Consider the following 23,589-nt stretch of genomic DNA (forward strand, 5'->3'; position numbering starts at 1 on the left):
CTATTGAACGAATGGGCTGAACTAGATGACAGACTAGGTCCTTGGTGGCTTACTAGCCTGTGGGAGTTCAAGATCCCATGACAGGAGGGAAGGGCACAGCTCAAGTGGCAGAGCACATGCTTAATGTGCACAAGTCCTGGGTTCAATGCCCGGTACCTCCTCCAAAAATAAAGAAACCTAACTACTCCACCTCAAGAAGAAACTTAAAGGGGGAAAAAAAAGAACTTAAAAAATATATTTAAAAAGAGGTCCCATTATAGACGACTCTTCTCCGCGCTTCCTGAAATTTTTTTTCCCACCAGCTCTTCACAAGGGACGATGCTCTTCCGCATCACTTAGCTTTCCGCTTAAGTATCGCCTCCTTGGAGAGCCCCTCCCTGACCTCCCTACTTTCTAGGAGACCTCACTTGCACCTTCCATTCCTCTCCATCACGTCACTCAGTTCTACCTACTTGCTGCATCGTATAATATAATAGAACATAATGTGTGTATTTACATGTTTTTATCTGTGCCTCTATGAGGCAAGAATTTCATCTTGTTCTCTGATATATCCTTACCACCTTGGTACTTGTCACCTCATAGGCACACAAATATAGAATAAATCTCACACCTGGCTGTGGTGGTAGACCAGTCAGGTTTTAATACCCCTTTTTCATAGATCAGGACATCACAGTGGAAACTACGGAATCGGCTTAAAACATCCTGTGACTTGGTGGCTATTTTTGTCTCATTCGCCCGTCACTCTGCACTTGCCCTGCATTTATACTAGACTTCAGGACTGTGCCTCACACTCTCCTCCACCAACCTCCAAACTCTGTAACATCCTGCTCTGATTAATAAATTGCAATCAATTGCAATGCCTAATTATCTCCTTAGGAGGCCTGAAAAGAATGTAATAGATGGAGCATACTTACCTCTCAGCATGGGAGGGGAGCTATGGCTGAGTAGCCCAGGGGGAAAAAAAAAGCTTCAAGAAGAAAAAAAAAAAAATAAGAGAGCAAATGAAAAGTTGTTCTAGGTAGAAAGAACTGAAATGTGTTGGCTACTTCCAAATATCAAGTTTCATAAAAGTTACTGGGCTTGATGTCTGGAGTGCTTAAAGCAGCGTTCCTCCAGTGTGGTTACCGCCTGATTCAGATACCCCCAAGGTGCTTGATAAAAATGCAGGTGCCTGAGAAAACTCCAGATTGATGGATTCAGTCTCTGAAGGTGCAGTTCAGAAATCTGCATCTTATCCCAAGTTCCCCGTGATGTTTTCTGATGCACACTAGAGTTTGGAATAAAATAGGCTGAATGATTATCCAGGTTTATTTTGCCTTTTAAAGGGTAGCACACTTTGAAATAGGAATTCTTTCCTTTATTTGCCACAAACATTTGCTGAGTGCCTACTGTGTGGGTGACACTGCTGGGTGCTTGGATGCAGAGAGGAATGAGATGTGAGCTTTTGTGGGAAAGGCCTCTGTCTTTTAAAATCACTAAAGGTCAGAGAAAGAAGACCATGCAGCGCCATGGAGCGACCCCATTCTGCAGCGGGCTCTGTGTGGGAAGGCCACGATCAGGAGATTTGAAGGGTTATCGTGCAGAACGGCCAGAAGCCATGCTCTATGTGATCCACAGGACAGAAGTAAGCCCAGTGGGTGGCTGTTTCAGGAATGCTAATTTGAGTTCCTTATGGAGAAGAGTTTTGCTGTGATCAGAGCTGCCCAGTTGGGGAGCAAGTGGTCACTGGCCTCATCCAAATGGTATTGGAAGGCCATCTGTTAGGGGTTTGGAAACGGGGATTTCCACACTTCATGGGCGATGGAATTCCACCACTTCTGACCCTGAGATTCACTCATTCACATTCAGTATCAAACACTATTTCACAACAACTTATGGACCAAAACCTTTTTATGTCTAGACTCAGTGAAGGGTATGAAACAGTCAAGACAGGCTCACCATTCGAACAAGAAGAAAGGAATGGTTGCTACGAATGACAGCCTGCCTTTCTTGCGTGCTTACTGTGGGCTAGACCTAAGTGAAGCACCTTCTGTGTATCACTTCCTTCTGTCCTCAGACCCAGCCTGTGATATGTGGGTACCATTATCATCTCCATTTTACAGGTGGACTCCACGGTATTTTAAGCCAGTGACCTTCCAAGGAAGAGGAGTGCCATTTTGGGACAATCTGGTTTTGCAGACTTTGAACTGGAAGGACAAAGTTCTCACGTGAGACTCTTTCCCTTGCTGATACGCACTCAGCTCTCAAGTCTTGCCTTCAATGTCACTTCCTGGGGACATCCAACTCCCACAGATTAAGCCAGGTATCTTGCTCATCTATTTCCACAGTACTCTGTCACTGTCCATCTTAGCTACTGCCAGGAACTATGGTAAGGGGAAGAAACAGCTTGAAATTGCATTTAACAGAGATTCCGTTTATTCAGTTTAAGCTATACCTCACTGTATGCAATAATGGCATTGCAGCTACTGAACCCTAAATCCTCTTGAAGGGTTGCTCAGCCTGGAGGAGAAATGCAGGATTTCATTTGTAGCATACAGCCTGCATCTACCACCTAAAAACCTCCAAGGCTCCCGGGCCCACAGTCAGCGGCTTTAGGTTTGCATACGAAGCCTTCCTGTCATGGTCTCCGACCACCGCTCTTTGCTGACTCGCCCTCCTCCAGCTGTGCTGTTCCCTAATGACCCTGGCTGTTTTGTATCTTCATTGTTTCGCTCGTGCTTCTACCTCAGCCGGCGTCCCTGTACCCTGCCTCTCCGCTTGGGTATCATTTAACACATCATCTCTTCTGCGAAGCCTCCTCCTGATTCGTGCCCACGCTGTACACCCCGCCCAGAATTCTAGAATAAGACCTGCAACACACGGTTTCACTGAAGCCTCCTTCTACTAGACCAGGGGTCAGCAACATTTTCTGTAAAGACTCAGTTAGGAAATATTTTCGGCTTTCTGAGCTACGTGATTTCTGTTAACAATTACTCAACTCCACTCTTGTCGCCCAAAAGCAGGGGAAGACGATATGTAAGTGTGTCTTCATAACACGTGATTTAGCAAAACAAGCATGGGGCCAAGTCTGTGTTGGCTTATAGACTCTTCAAGGTGCTGACCATTATCGGCTTATCGAATTGTAGGTACTGTCCTGATACTTAGCACATGGCAGGTGTTCAGAAAATGTCTGTTGAACCAAATACAAGATTCCAATCTTGATGTAAACTGTGTCGTGAGCAGAGACAATTTCCCTCTCGACTAGCATTTTAAAATCCTAACACTCCTTCCACGTCGAGCTTCAATGTTATCGGACACAAGGGGAAAATGTCAAGTCACCTTGCATTACTCACAGGGTTTTGACGAGGAGCAAGGTGATGCTGCACCTGGACTGGACTCGTATAAAGCAGAGCACACACAGGAGGGACTTCTCCATCATGGGCTGCCGGACCTATGGCCAGGGAGGTCTTCACCAGAAGTTTAGTGCACAAGGAAACACGCCAATGGGAGGTCTGATTTGGCAAATGAAACTCAAAAGAAAGCACCCCCTTGGAACCGGCAGAGAAAGCACGAGGGAGGAGGCAGAAGTATCTGCATCCTGCTGCCACTCTGACTCAGCCTCGGTGGGCCTTGCAGCTGCTGCCTGCCTCATGATCACACTTAGTGGTGCTTCTCAGGGCCTGCCTAAAGCTGGGGAGGATTCCGAGCCTGTGTCCAGCCTCAGTGAGGAGTTTGACAAGAGAGCAAGGGTTGCTCGGGGAACTGGGTCATTTTGGGGTGGACATATCATCAGTCAAGTTGCCTTGGGAACCTGCATGTGCCTACTGCAGTGGATAGCCAAGGAAAGCGTCTTAGGCACCTGGAGAGAGGCCTGTAAGACAATTCAGAAGGTAAGTTGAGAATGTACCCCAGTCTAACCTGGACCACTTCAAAATCTAAGTTAGAATCAGACTAGGACAGATGGCAGAATTTGCCATCTCTTCTTTCTCCCTCTTACTCTGAAGAGCCCAAATGCCATCTATATTATTGGTACTTTAGATGGCTCGTTATATAGGTCAGTTATGCCCCAGTGGGCTATTCTAGAAATCTTTCTCCATTTAGAACACTGCCTTTATCAGTAAGTTAATTTCAAGGTTTTCCCAATTGATTTAAAAACTCTCAGGCCAGTCTTCCCCTGTTTGGCCTCTGTCCGATTGGTCTGTGGTTTTGTTTCCTTGCTTTATACGAGCATCCTGAGTCCAGCTCACCCGCCTGCGCCTGCGTTCTGCTTTGCTTTAACCGTGGCTCTTAACACCGGCGGTACTAAAGCAATCACAAGGAGAGCTTTTAAGATGATTTACTGCCAGGGACTCCATTAGCAAAGGTTCTAATTTAATTAGTGTGGGTAGGACATAGGCATTAGTATTTTTTAAAAGCCCCCAGAGGGGAGTGCAATTTTTTTGCCGAAGTTGAACACGGTGGTTCCAGCGCAGGCTGCTGGGATGGACAAGGATGGCTTCATGTCTTAGCTTTTGACTTACAACGTGACCATAAGAAAGTGGCCTAACTTCTCTGTTCCTTAGTTATTTCATCTTGTTTAATGGGGCTAACAGTACCTTCCTCATAGGGTTATTGTTATGAAGAATGGATTAAGATGGTGTATAAAATGCACTTAGAATGGCATCCAGGACATGGCAGAGGGGAATAAATAACCACTATTATGGCGATGGGAATTTTTGTTCTTTTGTGGTCGTGGTTGTGATGATGATAATGATGATGATGACCCGTGTGCTATCCATACTTTATTTACCTTCTCCTGGACCCTGATGGTTATTTCCAGGCACAACAAAAAAGCTAATTTTCTATTTTTGCTTTCCCATCCTATAGCGGGCTATGTAAACACTTATAGGACAGGAGCCCAGAACTGCAGTCAGGAGACCTAAGCTCCAGAACCCAGCTCTGCCATATGCTAGCTGTGTGATCTGGGGTAGCCTGCTAGTTTTCTCAGTCACAGGCAGGGCATACCAATACACACACACAGAAGAGCACTGTGGTTCCCTGAGAAGGAAAACATTTTTACTTTTCTTTGTGTGTGCTGTTCCACAAAGAAGGCCTGGAATGTCTTTCCTCTTGGTTCTTCAAAGGGCAATCCTTTGACTCCTCTAAGAACCAGCCCAAAGTCTACCTTCTTGCTTGAGAACCCATGGAAAGCATTGTGATACTCCTTTCTGCACCTTCATTCTACTTTGTCTTGAATTATAACTGAATTATAACTATAGTTGTTCATTTCTCTTCTCTCTTACTATGAGGTCACTCTAGGTAGAGAGTACTTTTTTTCTTTGCTTGTAGCCAGGTATTTTATAGACTAGAACCTAGCACGTTGATATTAATCAGCTATAGCTGCATAACAAACAACCTCCAAATCTCAGAGGCCACACAGTAGGCATTGATTTCTTGATCACACGTTGCTGGTCAGCTGTGGGAGCCCTGCTTCAGGCGGCGGGTCTGCGGGTTGGCTGGGGCTGCCCTGCTCCACATGTCTCTCACCCTCCTCTGGGACTGCTGGAGAAGCATCTTCTTCTCATGATCATTGCAGAAGTGCAAGGGGACAAGCTCAACCATGCAAGGCCATTTTAAGCCAGTGCTCATGTTGTGCTGAGTGTATATATCATTAACCAAAGCAAACCACGTGGTCAAGAACAAAGTCACCTTTTATGAGATGAACCTCAAAATTATGTGGCAAAGGTTATGGTTAAAGAAGTGAGGAAAAATTGTAACCAATAATTCATTCTAGTCCACGTGCAGTAGTGTTGAAAAGGGCAACAAAAAGCAAATAAGCATTCATCTAATAAACTAATAAAATTCATCCTGATGCTGGGAAAACGTTTCCTAAAATATTCATCATGGAACACTCACTCCAGCAGACACGACTAAGTGTTTCATCACAAAGGAGGGGCGGGGCGGGGTTCTATGGTAGAGTACGTATGGGAAATGCAGAGTTACATCTAAGTGGTCTTTTCTTTTGTCAGCGAGGTACTTGCAGTTAACATGACTTGTTAACTTGTGTCATGAATATGCCTGTAGGAAGACATGGTCAGTAGCGTTAGCAAAACTTAAAGGAGCATAAAACTCTCGTTTTGGAGCTTCTTGTAGGACTGGTGTTGTTCTGGACCCATTTCAGGACACATGGTATGGAACGACAGGAATGCAGTATTCCTGCTTCTTTGCTTGATCTTGTCTTGAAAGGCTGCTTGGGGGAGTCAATGAAGAGTTAAGGCAGTAAGGACAGAACAGCCAATGAGAAAGTTGAATGCAGATTCCAATTGAGGATAGAAAGTGCACATAATTAAGTCAACTATTTCAAAAAATCACACTCTTAAGAAACCTGAATAATGAATTTAGACGTTGAGAATTCTATGACCTCTTCCGTGTTGCAAGTCCCTATAATGTCAAAGCAAAACCTGGTTGGTTGATGAATCAGAGAGTTATGGCTTTGAATTAAAATTACATTGAAATAAATGTGATGAGATTGGCTTGGCTGTCCTCTGGGGTGCCATGCTTCAGACTGCAAACTTGGAGTTGGTTTTCAGGACTGAGGGACGAGCCCACAGAGGGGGTGGATTATTGGCTCACACTGTACTCTCCTGCTTTCCAATCAATGGACATCTTCCCTCTCAGTCCTTTGTCCTTTCCTTTTCAGCTTCTTCACTGAACTCTAATCTTGAGAACATGGAGCTGAAACTCCCTGGACTCTGTTGACAAATAGCTGATGCACTGATTAGATGGATGGAACTGATAGAGGCAAAGCTATTATTGGGAGTGGAATGGGGAGTGTGTAGATAAGTGCAGAGAGGGAGGGACCAGGAGAAGAGACACAAAACCGATCTTGCGGAGTAGGAGGGCTCTTCTGTACCCGGGGGGGCCAGGCTGCAGGGAAGTGTATTCAGACGGGTTTGTGAATCAGGACTGAATAGTAAATCTCAGGTGAAAGAAAAGGATGAGAAGCATAAAATTTGAAGATGCACAAAGAGCATTAAATAGTCTCTTCCCGACAGTTTAAAAAACACTTATTGCAAATATTAACTACTATATATAAAAAAATAGATAGAAAACAAGTTTCTCTTGGATAGCACAGAGAACTATATTCGATATCTTGTAGTAACTTATACTGAAAAAGAATATGAAAAGGAATACGTGTATGTATATGGATGACTGAAACATTATGCTGCGCACCAGAAAGTAACACATTGTAACTGATTATACTTCAATAAAAATAGACATAAATGTAATTTCTTTTATTTCCTCATGACTATCACAAACTTTGAGAGCAAAATGTTGACTCAGTTTATCAAGAAATAAAATAATAAAGATATCTTTTATAGCAAAAGTGATAGATTTGAATGCCTAGAGCATCTAGGTAGGTGATGTCAGTGGGTGAAGTTGGACAGGGATAAACTGGGGAGAACGGGATAGTGGTGAGTGAACCTGAGAAAGCACACGCACCATCTAAAGCATCAAAAGCTGGAAATACTCCTCAGGGAGTTGTTTCCTTGCTAGAACGGGGGATCCAGAGTTGCCAGATGTTCTGATTTATAAAGAAAGGCCATGCATACACACTTAATGTGTAAACTGATACCCTCTGGGACATGCTGGTGGGTATAATCCAGCCTACCATTCAGGCGTCTGTGAACTCCGCCTTAGAGGACTGCGGAGAGGCGAGGCTGGGAATGCCGGCCTTGGGGTCTGACACCTGGACTTGGATCTCAAGGACCTGGAGGTTACTTAATAACTGACTTAAAATTTCCTTATCAATAAAATGGGGGATGATAACGCCTACCCCATAAGTTTAAGTGGCTTAACAGTGGCAGTCACCACAACAAAGACAGCTGGCCACCAACTTTTTGCTGTCCTCCTTTGGGATACGGTCATTTCTGGGTAGCACCTTCCCAGCAGCGACTATTTCCTGGCTTCTACCGACAGCCAGATGTGGCCTGGGGAGCAGTTCTCAGTGACTGAGAACAAAAGGGATATATCTCCTTTCTGGACCAAGGCTTTCAGGAAGCAGGCATGACTCCTTCCTTCTCTCTCTGTCAGCCAAATACACGTGATGATAAGGGCAACTGTGTCACAAGACAAAAGGAGACTGGATCTCAGAAACACCACGTGCAAGAAAGCCAGCTGCCAACCAGGAACATCCGCTTGTACAGTTAGATGAGTGACAAATGAACTCCTGTTCTGTTTGGGCCACTGTATACTTTGAGATCGATTTGTCACTGCAGCCTGGTGCAGCCTAATAATCCAGTCCTTGACACACGGCAGGTGCTACGTGAACCTGCGTTCCCTTCCCTCTGCTACACCTCTCATGCACGTGGCCCTCTCCCGGCTCTTTGCCTGCACAGTGTCACTCCTCACCACAGGGCTGCCAGAGAGATTGTCACTTACACTTTACAGATGCAGAAATCAGCAACTCCAACAGGTGAATTACACACTCAGGGTGACCCCGCAGGAAGTGGCAGACCTACAACGTAGACGAGGTCTGTCTGATTCCACACCTAGGCTTTTTCTCGTGATCCACACGGATTTCCTGTCCTGGCGCTCGAGGTGAGTGGAGTGTGAAGGGAGAGAGAGTCCACATGGCCCTGAACACTATGCTAAAAGCTTTTCGTCTCTTTTCCTCCTTTGCCCACAAAGGGAACAGGGACAGCTTCAGGAAACATTTCAATAATTTAGAAAGATTTGTGTGACTCCCTGCTGGAATCTCAAAGTATTTTTGGTTATCCAAATTGGGTAAAGGATGTGATTTTCCAAAGAAACTTCACACTGAATTACTCTGTGACAATAGTATCAGACTGGACTTGCTCAGTGCATTTAAGATAAGTGAAGGGAAAAGACTTTTCAATGTGCAAGAGACAGGAGCATCTCATCTCAAATTTATCTTTGTATCCCTAGGGCTCATGTCCTCTCTTGCATACAATAGGCACTAAATTACGGTTTGGAAGAAAGGAAGGGAGGGAGGGAGGAGGGGAGGAAGGAAAAGTGACAAGAGGAGTCTCAGAAAGAGACTAGGAAAGGAAGGGAGAGGTACCAGATTACGAATGTGCCGTCCTGTCTTCTATTTTTGGTTGAAGTCCCAGGGCTTGCAGTAACCAACCATATAAACTCTTAGCATAAATTTAGAATTGAAAGCCACCTTGGGTATCTCCTCTGAGCCCTCTCTTGGAAGATGAGGAGTTTGAGATTTAGAGGGAAGACAAACTTGACAACATTTCTCAGCTAGTTAACTGCAGAACCAGAATTAGAATCTAGCTCTCCTGACTCCTATTTACACCACCTTTTACAAATTTTCACCATACAATTGCTACAAGGATACATGCAGCTGAGAAGGAAGCTCAGCGCTGTTTGGCAGAGAATTCACCAAAAATAAGTACATGTGTGTTTATATGTAGCTTCACTGTTTTGAGCCAGGGACTTACGATAACCTCCCTGGTCAAATTTCAGATAGGCTCATTGAAGTCTCAACATACATTTAATTTTGGCAAACAACTCCAGGAGCTCAGCAAGGAAAGGGAGAAGCCAAGAGGGAGGGAAGAATTTAAATAATGCAGGTGGCTCGCCATTCGCCCCACTCAAACATCCGGCCCCGAGGCAGCCTGACCCGGGAGCCGCAGGCCTGCTGTCCCTCCCTTGGTAGGAGGTTCTCTCTCGTGCTGCCCACGGACTGAGCATTTCATTCTGCGGAGTGTTTAGTGTTTAAAGATACATATTTTTCATACAACACTGCCCCTGAATGCAAGCCAAATCACTACTTCATCTGGCGCTCAACCGAAGAAAGAGCAATCTGTTTAGAAATCGGAGCGAATGCAGTCTGTGGTGGCCATGCTGAGTATTACGCTCTCCAACGTGGTGCCTCCTTAGGGATGTCACAAGGCGATTTTTGAATATTTGTGGTGTTCGCTTTAGAAGCTGACTCGCAATCCCAATCCCGTCGAGACATGCGGTCCCTGTATCACTGATTTCTGTACCGTAACACTCAGCATCCTATTTGCCTGCTTCTCTGACTTCAACGTGGTCAAGCACCATGCGCTTTCATTGCAGTGAGTGGACTCTGTAACCTTGACTCAAACTGTGTTATCAGAAATATACATGTCTGCATAGTGAGCAATTTTTAAGATTCCTGGGATACTGGGAGTCCATAATACAAAGTGGCATTTTTTTTTAAATAGCAATATTTATGTTTCCTCTAATTCTGAAGACCCACAACGAATATTCTCCCAAAGACAGGAATCCTGGAAATTTCAAAGAGCCATGAATAAGAGATCCAAGACCCTGAGTTTGACTCTTCGGCTGCCGTGGACGGATGGGTGGCACAGGGCACATCACTTTCAGTCTCTGGGATTTGATTTCATCACTTACAACATGTGCAGGTAGTAATTATGATCTCGGAAGCTGCTTCCAGATTTTATATTGTTTCAGTCTATTAAGTATGTTTCCCTTTCTTGTGTGCCTAAGAAAGGGAGAAAGTAGTTCTCTAGAACCTGTTTGCCCACCTGCCACTTGGTAGATCAGAAGGCAAGGATCAAATTGAGACTATAATTTGGCTCATTCCCAAATTAGAAGTTGGAAACACTCTAACCTTCTCCTACAAGATTTTTTTTTTTTTTTTTTTTTTTTTGCTGTTGTAGGTGCAGTCACTCGAGTTCAGTTTCACTTTATATACTGAGCACTCAAAATATAAGTAACCCCCAGTGTGTGTCTCCCTACCCACCCAAGGCAGCCTCATTTCATGAATCTGGGAGTTGCAGGCTGGTTGGGGGCTCTCCTGGACTCTGGCTTTGGGCTACTAATGATGTCTTATGTCGATGCCATCAAAGGCTTGCTTGCTACCTGAGACATCCTGCCCATTTCTATCCGGTTCTTCTGAGAATCCGTGACCAAGAAACACTGATCTGTGATCAAAGTTGGAGGAAAAAAAACACTCTAAGAAGTTAACTTGTCTTTTCTTCCTACCAACCACAAAGAGCAAGGAAAGACTCCTGTCCCAGCCAAAGCACAACACAGCCCCACAAGATCCTATCACCTTTCGAGTCGAACAAGGAAGCATCAGCAAGCAAGGGGCTAACAAGAGAGAACCCCAGCACTGGTGGGTGGACAGGGAAGAGGAAAGACGATAGTTAGAAGTGTTAAAAGGAGGACAGAGCTGCCAATGAATGAAATGACCTCCCTTTCTCGTGAAAGTCCTCCAATGAGAGGAGTATGATCACCAGTGGAAAGACACTGAATGCTCATGAAGGAAAAAGAAATAGCAAACATAGTTGACTCTAATGAGAAGACACATCCAGAGATTTCTGAACCTTGTCTGAGCGACGAATGTAGCAGCTCCTTCCCCTCAGGACCGAGACACGGATGTGCCTTTCCATGCCATCACGGAGTGTGTTCCTCAGGTCTGTCTGTCCTCCTCGCCTACTGGTGAGGGTTCCAGGCACTTAGTGCCTGTTTTCCTTTATTAAGCATCTCTTAGAACATCTCTGCTTTCACTGCCCTCATCTTGAACAAGTCCCGCTAATTTCAGGCACAGAAACGGGATGGAAGAGAAGGTGACATTTAAGGTCCTCTGCTAGGAATATATTTATACAAGAGTCATTTGTCAGTGGAAAATCCAATAAAGAAAGACAAGGATGATGATGACAGGGGTGGCTGAGCCAACTAAACAGAATGATACAAAATTAGAACAGAAGCAGCATCTAAACAATTCCATGTTTGACACGGAGCATAGTAAGAGTTCTGAGAAGGGGATGGTGGCTGTGGGCTGGAGCCTCATGTGGTGTTCAGCTGCCAGAGTCATGATTAGAAGAGGACATCCTACATACCAGGAGCTGGATCTGTCGTGTGGGAAGCTGGGGGAGCTCTCATATTTGCATTGTCCCTTTCCCTGACATCTGAGCCACAAGAGGACCCAAATCTTCTTCATCCAGCAGGGGGCGCCATATTGCTTGAACAGACCACCTCTGCTCTTTGCTCACTGGAGTTTGGAGGGGAAAATTCAGGGTCTTTGGAGAATAAGGTAGTCACTTGCTATATTTAAAAGCCCTGTTGCTCCAAAATAACGGGCTTATCGGAAAGAACTTCCACCATTTGTTTCTGTGACAAGCACAAGTGACATTCGGGGGATGAAGTTGAGGTGTGGTGATAAGAAACAATGAGGAAATATTTAGTTCACCTAAGGAAAGAGAAAGCCAAAACATGCTTCTGAAAGACTGAGAAGATCCAGCTGGGGTGGATTCTTTCAGCTTGTCTGAGTTTAGCCTCTGATGAGAAGGCCACGGAGAGTTTTGCTGACGTTTACTGTGTGACAGCCGACACTTGGCTGAGCACTTTTTTGTGACTTGGCTCACTCAACCCTCCCAGCAACACTATATATTACAGACTATCATTGGACTCATTTTTAAAATGCGTTAGTGATACACAGTGAAGTTACATAAAACTACCAACGAGCGTTGGAGCCAAAAGCCCAGAGACTCTCAGTCCCGGATCCACACTTTCAGGGACTGTACAATGAGAACTCTCAATGTGGCAGATACTATGTTGGATGCTTTAAAACTATCTTTGTTAGCTCCCCCTAAATACTAAAAGGGAGGGAAGTTCAGAGGCTTGCCTTATACCCTATTGCTAGTAAGTAGCTGAGTTAAGTCTTTATTTCAAAGCCACATTTTTGACCTAGACACTGGGGGAATATAGAAAAAGAATAAATCTTAACTCCTTCCCTCTTGAATCTTACAGTCTTATAAAGCATACAAAAAGCAATGGACAGAAAACATCAAAAAACTGAATTAAAATCCTGGTTTAAGGTATGAGGTTGGCAGTTGACTGCTATGAACCGGGAGGAACGAGGGTCACCCCCTGGGCTGCAGTGGCCTGAAAGCTTTAAGAGGAGTGTGGCTGCTTCTGGAATTTGCAGGAAGTCTTGTCAGTCTCCTATTTTAACCATCTCCCCATCTATCGTTTCTTCTCTGTGGGTCTTGAAATAAACCTCTTGTTTATTTTCAGCTGAGTGATGCCATGGAGACGGGCCTGGTGTCCAGGAAGTAGAGATGGCAGCCATCTGTCCTGGAGTGCCTTCTGACTCCCGGTCCCGGGTCAGGGGCAGAGCTGCCTCTGCTGTGGGGGCCCAGCCTGTGAGTGGTGGGAGGTGCGCTGTGCTGCCGGGTGGTCTCGGGTGGGAGGTATTAGAGACTGGCAATCAAGGCTGCCAATTGCTAACATTTGACCTGGGGAGGCTTTGACCACAAACATGTGCAGAGAAAAATACCCAGTGCTGCTGCTGTGGAAGGGTGGGCCAAAGAGATGACCTTAAGAGAGAAGGGAAAGGCATGTCTATTAGATGTTTCTGCAAATGTCTGACTTTGAGAGAGAGCACACTAACAGCTCCTTGTGTGGGGTGCGTGCTCTGTGCCAAGCGCTCTGCGTTCTTCGTCTCTATTTATAGGGATTCCTAGTCCACCGAGGGTCGGAGTGGAGAATGTAAAGAGGTTAAAGAAAAACCACACATCTGTGAGCCCAGCTTGGCCCTGAATCCAAAGCCCATGGCTTGCGACCTAAAAAGCGATTGTCCTACATGCGCTCAGAGAGTCCGTGCCGCAGACTCCAGGCCTTGCTCTCACATCCGGGGGCCGGTGGGTGCTGTGGTTTCTGTATTTGTGCGTAGGAAGTGAACCATAAGAGGGGGCGGCTCTGCACAGTGAGACCCATTCTTTTGGCAAAGACATTGGTAGGGGTTCGTCCTGGGGAGCTGGGGTGGAACTTCTGCTCTCTCTCTCTCTCCCTTGTCTTTGGTCCAAGTGGTGGGTGACACCTGCAACAGAGCCTCCACTGAACAGCCCCTGGGGTGACCGGCCATTTCTCCTAACTGCACTTGATGCTGGGTAAACAGTATGGTTCCCAGGAATCAGGTCAGCTGCTGATTTTTTCTGTCTCAACTAACCAGAGTGGATTCTGAGGTCTGCAGAAGTCCCTATGACTTGCATCACCCCATTTGAGAAATGGGGAAACTGAGGCTCCGATGATGTGACTTGCTCCAAGGAAGGAAGCATTCCTTCCTTCTATCCTACTCCCTGTGCACGAGAAATGTTTTTTTCATTAAAGTCTTCTATGGATGAGGCTGATTTGTAAGAAATAGGAGCTTAGCCTGTTTACTTGTCTTTTACCCTCCATGACTGTTATCCTGTGGCATTATTTCGAGTAACATGGAATTCTCCTTTTGGCCTGACTTTAAAGCAATAAGAATCCTTAAAAACACCTAAATACGAGGCAAAATATAGTACATACACTAAAGTGAAGGCTGCATAGATACAAGGTTTTTTTTTTTTTTTTTTTTTTTTTTTTTTTGCCAACTTGGCTGACTTTTTCCCTTTTTTGGTAAGAAGCGCCTGCTTTTCCGTTAGAGAGCCGCTGTCCCTCCAGGCAAGTGCCAGGTCCCTTAGTGGCAGTACTGCTGTAACTACCCCATGCGGTAAAGAGATCATGGCTGGTAGTTATGATAAACAGGTTGCCTCCTCAAAGCAAGGGGAGATCTTCTGCAGGAAGTCATCCCCAAAGTATGAAGTCAGAGAGAATATCTAGTATGTATCGAGTGCTGGACAATGAAATAGCTGTTTCCTGTCCTTTGTCCCCTTGGGTGGCTAACTGAAGCCCATCTTCTAGATGAGGAAACCGGGTTAAGAGAATTTAGGGGAGAGGCTGCCAACCCTGGCTGTGCTTCAGCACCCTCTGAGGTGCTTATTTAAAAACAGAGGCTTCGGCTGAAGCTCAGGTGATTCCGATGTGTGAGGTCAGGTTTGGGAAACACTGTGCTCGATAACCTGGCCAAGATTATACCATGAGTTGCTCTAGGTCTGTCTGAATCCAGATTCCACATTCTTTTTGTTCCATCATCTTTGCTGATGATTCTTCAAGGTAACTTAAAATAACCAAAGGAAAACTTAACCACAGACTTCCTTTGCCTTGCTCCCCATACCTAAAACATTCCATCAGGAGATAGGAAATTAGGAACCCTGTGGAGTCTACATTTTTAAAAACCTATTTTCCCCTCTAGTGATGGTTTTCTCTACATTAGACCTAATGCAGGGTTAACTGAATGCTCACAGTCCTACGCCAGGTTTGGCGAGTGACATCGGGACTGGTTATCTGCTTGCTGGGGAAATTAGGAGAACAAAACACATTCACCAGAGTGTGGAAGGTCAGCTCTCCTTAATAAAGGGCTTGCAGCTATGTGAAATTGGAAAAGAAATGATGTATTCTGAAGCTGTTTTCATCCCATTAACTTAAGTCAAGAAGAATAAAGGCAAAATGTAGTTTCAAAGATTAGACTCCGAATCTGATGATGTGCGTGGAAGGGGTGTAACTGGCTTTTTTCTGCCACCTCCACTGACCCTTTCCCCCTCGGCTCGGAAACGTGGAACTGGAACCGCCACAAATGCTGAGGGCGTACATATGCTTTTCATGTTTTTCTATGACAGGACATACATTTTCTGAGCTCATGGCCTGCTGACCCACTGATCCTTAGGGAAGGAAGGAATTCTGTTTCCTCTCTAAGGCCAGGCAGCCCCGCCACCAAGCATCTTTAGAACAGAAACCAAATAAATCGGAAACACAGATGCCTTCTAATATTTAATTCAGAGCTGATAGTGACCTGATTTTAAGTCAGTGTAATCAGGTTTCTCCAACTGGTCTGTGTTATGACCTGGGATATAGTCTCCTAGCAGTTCTGGCTTTCTGAGAATACCAAGATACCTTAGAAAAGAAAAAGGAATTTGAACTAGAGAAAGCATGGTGATAGCTTAAACCCTTCACAAAAGAGTAGAGACTGTTTCTGGCTTTCAGAAATCACATAAATCCTTTCACCCCACGGCACAATAGGAGAGGCATTTCCAGAGTGTTTTTTCTTTTATGAAGGAAGGAAGGAAGGAAGGAAGGAAGGAAGGAAGGAAGGAAGGAAGGAAGGAAGGAAGGAAGGAAGGATCCCTGCATCCTATTTTTCATAGTCACCATAAACCGCTATTCAGGATTTTTCCAACTGTCCCAGATATTCTGAAACAAAGACTGTCATTTCACTTTTAAAGATCCCATGTTTTCTAGTTTTTTTATATGAGAAGCAAATCTAGGTCCTTGTCAAAGCCATCAGAAGTTTGAGGTAAAAGGGTGGGAGAGATGAACAGGGAGCCCTCAAAATGCACAGATGGGGTTTTGAACAAAATCCCTAGTGGGCAATGGGGCCTAAGAACGTGGGGAGAGAGCAGCATTAGGAAGTGTGGTCCACTGTTGGCCCACACCCCTTAGAATGGGCACTCTGATGGTTACTGTCATGAAAACTCCCTCCTCACTTCCCTGCATTCCCCTGGCCTCTCACTTTGTCTTGGTCCCCATGGGACCTCTCTCCCATTTCCAACTTCGGAAGCTAGGCAGGTTTGGGTTTTCCCAGGTTGCTCCTCTTTTCCATACAAAAAGCCTGACTGACCTTGGACTTTTCCCACAGTTGGCCATTCTGGGAAACCACCTGGTTCCCGCCAACCCCAGCCTCTAGGCTGCTTCCAGCCATATCAGCAGATTTAGGTGGCGTCCCTTTGTTCCTGGTGGGGTCTGTGTGGGAGGCACTGTTTCACTCCATTTTCTACCAGTTACCCAGATAAACAGATCTCAAATGCCATCTGACCAATTTGCATTGTGGCAAAGGCCTGTTAGAAACGAATCTGAAATAAAAGATAATAGTGTTAGGTCTCTGATGGTGAGATCCCGGGTCACCGAATGCATGACTGTCTGTCAAGCACAGTCCCTCCTAACCCCGTCATCCTACCTCCCTCATCCACACAGGCAGACAGATATTCAGAAGTTAGTTCAGGCAACTACTTCATTAATATTTTCTAGGTTCTGGCTCCAACTCCTTTGTATTTTTCATATTGCTGAATTGGCCTGAAACAAATGTGCCCCCCTGGAGTATCTTTTATCTAGATTAGTGGCTGGAGTAAGTGTTCCTTTCTGTATCACCTGTTTCCTGGGGGCTTTCCAAATGGAGAGGAAGGAGTCCTGTAGACTTCTAGGAGGATCCAGGTACCTAACATCACAGGACCGAAAGAATGAGACAACAGCAAAAGGGAGAGAATTCCACCCCACTTTAGCTCAATTCACAATCTTTTTATCTCCTGTTCCCTCCGTTTTGTTCTTAAACTTTATCATGGCACCTCTTTTACCTTGACGATGAAGTGAGGTGTGGTGGGGAGTGTGTGTGTGTGTGTGTGTGTGTGTGTGTGTGTGTGTGTGTGTGTGTGTGTTTAGGGGGCTCTCCCTTGGGTTTAGAATGTGCAGCCAGTAATGACCCTGAGGGCATTTGATGAAAAAGAGGTGGGGAGGGAAGGTGTGGGGGAATCAGACATTCTCAAGCTCTGCTGGCTGGAAGGCAAATTGGTAAAACTTCACTTGAGGGTATCCTGTTAATATTTATCAATCATCTTAAAAATGTATATTCTCTCCTTTAGTAATCTATTTTTAAATAAATGATAAGAAATGTAGAAAAGGGTTTGTATCCAAAGATCTGCATCTCAGCATTATTTGTATCAATGACAGAACTCAGGGATTTGTTAGGTTATGAAATATCCACACAGTGGGATTCCATCATTAAGAATACTGTTTCTTAAGAATTTTCAGTGATGGGGAAATGATTATGTTAAGTGAAAAGGATATAAAACTGTGTGATTATAATACCAGTTCTGCCAAAAATGAAGCAATGAAAAAGACTCTGTACAAAAACGTTAATTTTGGGTGATCTTTTTTCCTTCTTTATATTTTCTGTATAAACACACACACACACCCCCCTTCGAAAACAATAACCCCTAGGGAACAAAAGAAGTGGAAATAAGGCGTAGGGGTGTATTACACCCACTGAAGGCAAACCTTCTTGCAGGTGCCCACAGCTGCAAACACAGAAGCTGACCCTGAAGCAACAGCAAAAAGGGATTGTTGGAAAGACACATGGGGCTTCCAGAATCAGGGAGAAGCCTGAAGATAACAAAAGCCGGGGAAGGGCAGGTAGGCTCCCCGGAACGTCTGTGGGGCTGGAGCAAAATGGAGGCCCATATACTGTGTGTTTAAATATTTATAAGCCATAAATCAAACTAACAAACTATTACTTTTGAAATGTGTTCTGTCCTTTGCCCTTGACAAGTATGCCTTTAACAAAAAACATGTGCAAAGCAACAGTTCCTTGCAAGTAACTGCGGCAGGCCTGCACGCCTGTCCTGGGGCTCTGTGGACACTGCAGCAGCCGGGCCGGAGCGGACAGAGAGGACAGGGAGGAGCATGAATTTCAAATGAACGGTGCTCTGAACTGAACCAGAGGAGAGAATTCATAGACTTTATTAATATTAGAGCTTGAAGGGGTCTCAGAAATGATTTGATGTGATTTCCTCATTTGACAATGGACAGTAATGACTCCTAGAGATGGAAACCATCTCATCTAAATTAAACCAGATATATAATCCTCAAGGAAGTCTAATTCAAAAAGATATATGCACCCCAATGCTCACAGCAGCACTATTTACAATAGCCAAGACATGGAAGCAATTTAAATGTCCACTGACAGATGACTGGATAAAGAAGTTGTGGTATATTTATACAATGCAATACTATTCAGCCATAAAAGAGAATAAAATAATGCCATCTGCAGCAACATGGATGGACCTGGAGATTGTCATTCTAAGTGAAGTAAGCCAGAAAGAGAAAGAAAAATACCATATGAGATCACTTATATGTGGAATCTAAAAAAAAAAAAGAAAAGAAAAGAAAAGAAAAAAAAGGACACTATGAACTCAAAGCTAGAAACCCAGACTCTCTGAGCTTCAATAAAAGACTCAGACATAGTAAACAATCTTATGGTTACCAGGGAAAGGGGGTGAAAAGGGATAAATTTGGGAATTTGAGATTTACAAATGTTAGCCACTATATATAAAAATAGATTTAAGTTTCTCCTGTATAGCACAGGGAACTAAGTTCAATATATTGTAACAACCTTTAATGAAAAAAAATGTGAAAATGAATACATATATGTATATGCATGATTGGGACATTGTGCTGTGCACCAGAAATTGATTCATTGTAACTGACGGTACTTCAATAAAAAAAAAAAAAATTAAACAAGATATATAGAGGGCAGCAGATGCTCAAACCCCCAAACCCTCCTCTTACTGCTTTACCACATTGTCATCACACTCAGGCTTGCGTGTCCTGGTTTTCCGTGGTAGCTGATGGTGAAATCATAGTTATCTACTTAGATACCTGTACTGTGGCCTTGACAAGAGGCATTTCACGTATCTATGTCATTTGACCCACAGACACTGTGAGGTAGATACCACTGTAAACCTATTTTTCAGATGAAGTTATTGAAGCTCAGAGAGTCTGGGGTTCTAGCTTTGAAGGGCGGGGAGTGAGGATTTGAACCCCAATCTACCTGATTCCAAAGTCATGCTTTAACTACTTCACTATGCTGGTTTCCTTTGTGTGTGTGTGTGTGTATGTGCTTATTTCATCATTAATTCCTCCCTTGTTTTAAGTCCCGGAAATAAACAAGAACACGGTCACTACTAAACCTGACCCCTGGGAGTGGCTCTGGGGAGACTGGGGGAATTCTTTAAAGGCCACAGAATGAAAATGAGCAGAATTCACTGACATCTATAGCACCTGTTCTGATTCCAGGAATAACTGATAAATCCTGCTCAGTAAGGGCGTGTTCTTGCCACCCTTCAGAAGGGAGAATGGGGGAGGACTTCTGGTTACAGCTGTGTGAGGAGGTCATCAAATCCTCTCTCCTCAAAGAGCAACTGTAAAACTAGGTAAAATTGACAAAAACAGCAATTTCGGCTCTCTGGGAATCAACTGAAGGCATACAGCAATTTGAAAAGCACTTAGGTTTGAAAAACTGGTGAACTTTGGGCAACAACAGCAGGACTCAGTGGTGTTCTTGCCCCAGAAATTGCCTATTTCTGCCATCAGTATAGAGCTTCTTCCAGGGCAGGGAAGGCTGGAAACCAGAAACTTGACTGTCACTTTTGAAAGCAGATCACTAGATTTGGAAAAGCGGTAAAGTTCAGTGATGTTTTCAGAGGAAATGAATTATCAGGTAATGCATGGCTAATAGAGCTCGAGTTGGCAACCGTGGCTGCAAAAACACACATCCCTGACTGAGGCAGCAAGTGTGTACGGTGGAGACTAGAAAAGACCTAGCAGAAAGTAAAAACTGGGGCAGATTTTAAAGCGGCATGAATTTACAATGCACTTTCTTATTCACACACATTCACTGGCAGACAATAGGAGCCTCATTGGCTGAAGATTCTTGAGCACAACCTCTGTTCAGTAATTGGGTGGTTATTAACTTAGGCAGATCCAATGTGATCCTGGGATACCAGGCTTCAAGAGGAAAATAAGAATTATTTTTAAGAAAGGAAAAAGAAAGAAAAAAAAAAAAAGGAAGAAAGAAAGAACAAAAAACCCTGAGCAGAGACAGAGGTTGCACAACCTAGAAAAGGCAGATTTCACAGATTTAGCCAGTAAAACTACAAAACAAAGAAACAGACAAAACCAGCAAGAGTAACCTTCTTGGGGCAGGGGGTGTGGAGACGCAGAACCCAAAGGTGCTGTAATATGTTACCTAAAATGTCCAGAAACCATGGGAACACCTTAGTGAAGCAGAAGGAGCTGGGAAGGACTTCTTGTAGGATTTAGGCATGTGCTGAATGGTTCTCAGGAGAAATTAAGAAAGCTGGGGCTGGTTCTCTACTGGAAGCTCTCAAACAGCAGTGATGGTGTATCTGAGTGCATTTTCCCCAGGAGGTGGGAAGATTACAGGGGCTAGAGTTGTCACTGGTAAAGAAGCAGCAGAATCATGCAGGTCAGCCAGAAGAAGATGCCTGTCATCATTTGTGGCTGCAGAGTGGCCTTGCCTCTGTCATGTCCAAATATGAGCCTACTCTGGGCTTGTCTCAGTCTTCCTTATACTCTGAAACCCCAGTCTGGTGACAACGTGGTTATTTATTTTTACTTTATCAAAGTGTGCCTTTATGATCCAATAACCCTTTTGAAATTTTTAAAAAGAAAAAGAAAAGGAAGGAATATAAATTCTGGTGTTCTTATTACTATTGAGCCCTGAAAATGGACATAGTAGGGATTCCTTTGGAAGTTTTAGACTCTAAAATATTATTATTGCAGATCAAAAAAAAATCATCATTTATAACTTAATGGCTTTCTAAATGGAGTGGATTTTGGTACCTGGGAAGTTGGTCTGTGTTTTGTTTTGTTTTGTTTGTTTTTTTGTTCTGTTGATTAAACTCTAGGTTAAGTATTCATGGTAAAACATTAAGGATAAAAGAATAGAAATAGAGTATATAATTACCAAAAAAGTAAAAGAAGAGAAATGCAGTTGGAAAACAAATAACTATCTTAGTCAATCAAAAAAAAAAATTGATAGTAAAGGAAATAGTAAAAAAAATCATGGAAAAGGGGAGTATAAAAGAGCATAAAATAAAATGGCAGAAAACAGTATAAATATATTAGCAGTAACAATTATAGTGAATTATGCCTGTCAACTGGGAGGCAGAGACTATCAGATTAAAATTTTAAAATCCAACTCTATAGTATTTAACAGGCACATTAAAAATATTAGACTGTGGGAAGACTGAAAGAAAAATGATGGAAACAGGTGTATCAGGCAAGTACTAAGGAAGAGAAAGCTGAGTTACAAGGCACATTGTACTTTAAGATAAATAAAGAGCATGATGAATGATAAAGTCGATCACTACTAAATGATGATCTAATGATAGGTTTCACTACTAGGAGGATATAATAATTCTAAAATCATATGTGTCTAATAAAGTGTTATATCTATAAGTATATACATATATAGACACACATATAGAGAGAACATGACAGAACTACATGGGCACATTGGATCAATTTTCAATATATCATTCTCAATTTTAAGCCAAGTAGATGGAAAATTATAGGATACAGAAATTTGAATACACACATAACAAGCTTGATACAATAAATATACAGAGAACTCTGCCTCGAACAACTAAAGAATAATTTTTTTCAAGCACTTATGGAACAGTCATAAAGTAGACCTAATACCAGGCCATGAAGCAAAGATCAATAAATTTCAAAACATGTGCATTCTTAGAACATATTATATCATCACAGTGCATTTAGAAGTAACTTTTTAAAATAGATAAAGAAATAAATAACACTAAAGGAAACTTAAAAAAACCCTCTAAATATTTTGCCTTGAGACCAGAAAACAAAAGAAAGAAAGAAATCATAATGGAAATTAAAAATACAACTGAATGATAATTAAAATACTGAGAATATTGTGGTATAGTCATAGAACGGTATACTAGAGTAATGAAAATCGACAAATTACTGCTATACACAATCACAAGGGGGAATCTCACAAACACAACATTGAGCAAGGAAGCGAAAGCCAAACACAAGTTTACACAATCAATGGTTTCATCTTCATAAAAAGGAGGCAAAACTAATGGATGGTAACAGATGTGATGACCGTTCTTACTTTCAGGAAGGGACAGGGGCTGGGGAAGTGCAGGAGAGCCTGCTCTGAGGCCCGGGTTAGTTCTGTGTGTGGATCTGGGTAGTGGTTACACGGGGTTAGACCTCTGCCACCACCACGTCTACTACCACTAGTACTGCTGGTATCCTGCAGACGTTCAGCATGCTGCAGACTTAGGGTCTGTGCACTTCTGTCTACTTCAATAATATTTTCCTTTTTAAAAAAAGGAAGCAAAACTCAACAAAATGCTGCAGAGGAATACATTTGTGCCAAAACATTTTTCTAATGAACAAGATCATGGTCCACCCCAAATTTAGAACAGCAGTCACCTCTGAGGAGCAGTGGGAGGCTGGCAGGGGACCCAGGAGGAATGGAGGACATCACCAGGACTGGTGATGCTCTGAGCCAGGAGTCATAGGCTTTCTATCAAGAGACAAATAATATTTTTGCATTTTCAGGCCATACAGTTGGTGCAACTATCCATCTGTGCCGCTGTTGCCTGAAAGCAGCCACAGACAACATATAAAGAGAGGGGCTTAATTGTGTTTCGATAAAACTTTATTTACAAAAAACACGTGATGGAGTGGATTTGGCCCACAGGCCATAGTTGGCTGATCCCTGCTCTAACTCTTCACAGAAGGTCAAAGAGCCTCATTCACCGTTGTTCTCTGTACTTTGTGTTTTACCATTTTACCTGCCTCCCTCATACGGTTTTGCACATGTCAGAAAATAGTCACCCACCAAACTCACGGGAGGTAGCGTGAGGGAGTCCAATGTGACAGTGTCTTTAAGATGGAGTTGCTGTTTTATGTTTCAGTGGGACACACTGTGTAAATACTTTAGTGTCATTACTTCTTGGCTAACTGACCTTGAAGTATCTAACCTCTCTGTTTCTTCATCTATATTTGAGGACAGAAATAATGTCTGTTTTTTTTCCTATTTGTGAAAACTAAATGAAATAGTGCAAATAAAGTACCTAGCACTCTGTCCTGATCGTACTGAGCATTCAGTGCTGCTGTTACGACCGA

Source organism: Camelus dromedarius, chromosome 27, assembly GCF_036321535.1.
Source record: "Camelus dromedarius isolate mCamDro1 chromosome 27, mCamDro1.pat, whole genome shotgun sequence".
Taxonomy (NCBI): domain Eukaryota; kingdom Metazoa; phylum Chordata; class Mammalia; order Artiodactyla; family Camelidae; genus Camelus; species Camelus dromedarius.